Source organism: Saccoglossus kowalevskii, chromosome 15 (genome assembly GCF_978046115.1).
Source record: "Saccoglossus kowalevskii chromosome 15, keSacKowa6.1, whole genome shotgun sequence".
Taxonomy (NCBI): domain Eukaryota; kingdom Metazoa; phylum Hemichordata; class Enteropneusta; family Harrimaniidae; genus Saccoglossus; species Saccoglossus kowalevskii.
In genome coordinates this window covers 29,088,454-29,093,440 of record NC_140655.1, presented here as the reverse complement: position 1 = coordinate 29,093,440, position 4,987 = coordinate 29,088,454, and the positions used below count along the sequence as shown (strand labels likewise).

The window sequence follows — 4,987 nt, the reverse complement described above, 5'->3', positions numbered from 1 at the left end:
TTGTCAACTAATAAGCACATTTTTCTGTCTCTTCACATAATTTATCTGCATCTTTTAGAGATATGTTTTTTTGTTTCTTCACTTACAGTGCAATGACCTCTTTCACCAAGACATCTGCAATGAACCTTACAGCAAAACTGAAAAGAGAAATGTTTATAAAAATTGATTAAACATGTTAGGGTAACCTGTAAAAATCAAATATGATATAATATTTGTAATTAACAAGGTTTACATACTGGATAGGAGACTTTTTAGCTTCTTTCACCATGAATACTGTTTTTTCTGTAGTGCATACCATAGAAGTGCTTGCATCAAATATGCTGAAATCAAAATCAAAAGTTTTTCAAACGAACACTCTACATGTTTATATGAATATAGCACAATTTACATACACATACCTTTTGCCCAGTCTCTTTTTCACTAGGTGCTCTTTCATTAGACGCTCTTGAACTTCCTCATAGGCCTGCAATATATGCATATATGAATATACTTTCAATTTCTGTGTAAAACACATAACCTTGTTAAAATAGCTCTACCGAATAAAGATCGATACCGCCCAAGGTACCTGCATAGCAAATATGAAACAAAGAAATAGTCCAAAATATCAGGTTTGACTCAAAGACAAAATTATTTGCCAATTATTTCTCTCCGGTAGACTACATTACAACTAAGGAATAACTGATTTGATTGTAATAGTTTTTAATTTTGAAGAAAATTAATTTGACACACAGGTCGCAGATACATGTTCAACAAATTTCAGTGCATTTTCTGTCAAACGAGTTCAGAAAAAAGAGAATAAATGAAAGATTCTGAAGAAATTTGTAAAAAATGAAAAATGGATATGCACAGATTTTAGCAATAACTAATATAAGTAGCAGAGTAAAAATGGCTCAAATGAGAAATACACTGCCTCAATAGGCACAAACAACTTTTCTCTCAACCCACCTGAATGGATATATGAGTCATGCCATATCCATATTTGATAAGGGCTCTTCTCCCACCGTAAAGTTTCTGATAATTCTTTAGAAACACTTTATGTCTGTCTAGGTGATCATCACACCTACTATAATTACACTGAATGACTTTATTCGTGTGTGACAATATGTCTACATACTGTGTGGATAAACAAAAATTAATCAAGGAAAGCTGAGAAAAGAATCCCATGCATAGGAGACAAATACCAAGCAGACTGAGTATTATTTTACATGCGTTTTATTTGATTGGAATACAGTTAAAATTCATTTTATTTGGAGAAAAATGTAGCTGCATGCGCTTGAAATATTAATAAAAGCCAACTTTGATCTGATCACAAACAATACAGCATTTTCAAAAATATAATGGCTGCCAGTTAACCATCTTTTATAGGAGAATAGAAAGGAAACTTGTATTCCAACTTGTATGATATACATGTGTAAAACGTGAATGAAAATGCATAATATACTGGTGGTCAAAATGCAACATGGCAACGCCCACTACTAATCACCACTCTCCATGCCACAAAAGCATGATAAACACAGGTACCAGTAATAATAATAACAAAGGCACATCAGACTACTGACTAAATACCGGTCGCAACAATGAACGCCGCGTTGGCACGCGAAAGAAAACCATAAATCACATAAAATGAACAATAAAAATCTTCCACCTTATTATCATGTACAACTTCAAACCAAACTAAATTAAAACCACAAGTACCCATAGAATCACCCAAGGTACGAGTGAGCAGACTTACAGTAGAGAGACCGAAATATTTTTTCAATAAAACAGACCGCCAGTTTTCCTAAGCGAGAGCTACAGAAATCAGGTCCAAGGTCATTGAGAAACAAAAACAACTGATTTCCAATATGGTTCGCTATGCATCATGGGTCAGGGAGTTGTGAACTTTGACCCGTAGAACCTCATTCAAGCAACCCAGGGCTAGGACACCTAAAATAAGGAGACGCAGTGTTTTTGTTTCTGAGAGATCAAGTCAAGGACTTTCATTACTAGAGAAAAAAGGTAGGTAGGGGAATGCATAATAAATCAATGATTTTATATTATTAAATGACCATTAGTTGGGTATATTGAATCTGATCTTGAAACAGATTGGTGTGCAACATGTATGTTTCAGGTTGAATGTGAATGGACAAAATGTCTCAGATATAGGTGAGGATGGAGTGGAACACATCGAAATGTATTCGAAAAGACTAATAAATGAATGTGACTTAATGATGAATACATTTCATTATCAAATTCATACAAATGTCACAAGAATTAGACAACAGGCACACTCATCCGCTAATATACAAAACACTGCAATTATATATCGTAACTATAACTGTACCTCGTCATTTGTGATTGCATTTATTTTCTCACTTTGATCTTCATCTGAGACATCTTTCAAACTGTCCGACTCTGAAATGTAAGCAATCTATTTGAAATATTTGTTGTTGTGTACATGTATGTAAAAAGGTAGACATCGAACACCACACACAACGAGAAAGTAAGTTGTTTTAGAAATATTGCGATTGAATGTACCCATAATTTTAACACATGTGAAATATTAACCTGGTATAAGAATCTTTTCATGGACTGTTTCTTCAGGTTCTATTTTCCTGAATAAAAAAAATGAACAAAAGCTTTGATAGGAAACTGTCAATTACGTTTTGACAACATGTCTGCAATCTATGAAAAGGGGTGAACACTTATGTATGAAGCATGTACATGGAGAAACCAATTTTGTTTTTACAAACATTTGGTTAATACATTTGGACTAAACACACACAAATATGTAACAAAACCAGGTAAAAATGAAAGTATAATTTTTTTCCACAGAACGTTCTTTCAGACATTTCTCAACAAAAAGCAAAGACGTACTAACAATTACAATTATTAAATTACAAATTATGAAACTTCTCATACTATGGATAATTTTAACTATGTGTCTTTAATGTAAACATATTTTTACAATGTTTTTATTTATTCATTTACAAGGTAAGTATATAAATTTAACAAGGTAAGTATATCATTTTTGTTTTTAAGTATATGAGTATATTGCCATACATTATTTTAAGGATAGTTAATATCAACTTTAAAAAAATGTGAAGTACCAAATTGGTGTAAACTTAAAAATATAGTTAGCCTTTACTTTTATATTTGAATAATAATAATAATAATAATAATAATAATAATAATAATATATACTCACCACTGCAGCAAATCATTTTTCAGTTCTTGTCTCAATGAAGACGATTCAGCCTACAAGAATAAACACAGAATCCATCATTTTTTATCAAATCATTTTGTTGTTCAATGAGTGTTACATCAACAAATATCAAAGTTACATAAAAAGCTGAATACTACAACTCAGATATGTTATTTCTCACCTGAAAGTCTATGTCTTCACCAAGCAAACAGCATTTCAAATACTACACAAAAAAGTATAACAGAGTAATGATGAATCTCTAAAATTGTATTCATGCAGTATTTGGCAAAATATATTTGAACTTTGATGCTTTATACATATAAATACAGAAATGTAGATATGTAAATTCAGACTGATGTGTTCAGGTAATAGAAGTTAATGAAAACTATTTTCTAGTTAAACATATCATTTTTAATAACACATTCAATTCTTAGCAACACTATACACTGAAATTGAATATTTGGTGAACATACAGCTTAACATACCGGTACCTTCAAAACAAACACACCACAGTCACTGTCATTATTTTGGCATGGTAATCCCTAAATAAATCAAATGATAAAGAAATAAGTAATTACAGCTAACAATGTAATGAGTCAAATTCATGGTTACTATTATCATATTATAATATATTAACACTATTAAACTAAACATTTTTGATTTTTTTTTACACAAAACAGAAAAAAAAATTGTGGTTATTATTGTTGAATGTTTGCAGTTATATGACCAAAACATCTGAAAATTACACTTAGTTCCTACAATTGTGTACCTTAACATAATGGTATTTCCATTTGGACTTTTCACGTGTCATGATCGTATCTGAACTTTGAGAATCTCCTGATATGTATTTTCTGAAAAAGGATAAATTGTAGTGTGTGTTAAATAACACAAAGTAGTGAATACAAATGTGAACAAGAAAACTCAAATACATTTCACATTGCTCACAAACACATTGAACTCTAGACTTGCAGCTCGAGGTTGAGGTCCCATTGCAGGAACTGCAAGAACTGTTCATTGAGATTGTCTACTGACTGAACATAAAAACAGGTCTTGAACTCCGCTGGCCTAGATTCCAAAACTGATATTTTTGGTGTCATATGATATTTAAAATCAGAATTCAAAGACTTGAAAATGAATGCCCTCAAAATCACGAGGTTCAAGCTCTGATAGTACGGTACTGCAGTCCGCGATTAAAATAATACTTTAGGTGCAGGATTTCTATTATCCAGTATTTATAAGGTGAATTGTCAAAGCCTAATCAACAGTGAGTGCAATAGTTCATAATTGTTGAGTTTGATTTGTGAGATATCAGTGAAATATTTTTGTATCAAACTAATAATAATAACAATTTGTTACTCAAAGTAATCAGACATGTGAATTGTTCAAGTGTGTCTAAATTACTGTCAAGTTTTATTCAAATCCAAATGGTGGTTCTTGACATATTCATGAAAGTATAATTGCCAATAAACAAAGTAATTAAACTGATTAATATGCATAAATCTGATTTTGAAGAGAATAAGATTCGAAATGACAACTGGTTTTTGATATCAGGAAAGATTAAATCCCAATTTAGAAACTAGTTAACCCTTATATTAATATACACACAAACTGTTAACAAAAACTAATTGGATCTGGCAACAATCATATAGTATCTTACTGTACAGTTTCATTCAAATCTAATCATTGGTTAATCTAATCTGATCAGTGGAATAAGATCGTACACACAGATGTACACACAGAAAGACACTGCTATGACATTAGCTCCAGTTTTTGTGCTGAGCACAATGGCAGTTAAAAATGTTC

The 4,987-nt window shown here is 31.3% G+C and overlaps 1 long non-coding RNA gene across 1 annotated transcript; it reads right to left on the bottom strand.

Annotated features, from left to right (window-relative positions):
• Window positions 1-970: 970 nt before the first annotated feature.
• Window positions 971-3,244, bottom strand: LOC144343949 (uncharacterized). Its single transcript, XR_014931727.1, has 4 exons — window positions 3,188-3,244; window positions 2,548-2,594; window positions 2,324-2,394; window positions 971-1,113 (listed from the first exon to the last, which is right to left on the bottom strand). It is a non-coding gene; the product is annotated as an uncharacterized LOC144343949 (long non-coding RNA).
• Between the last annotated feature and the right edge of the window lie 1,743 nt (window positions 3,245-4,987).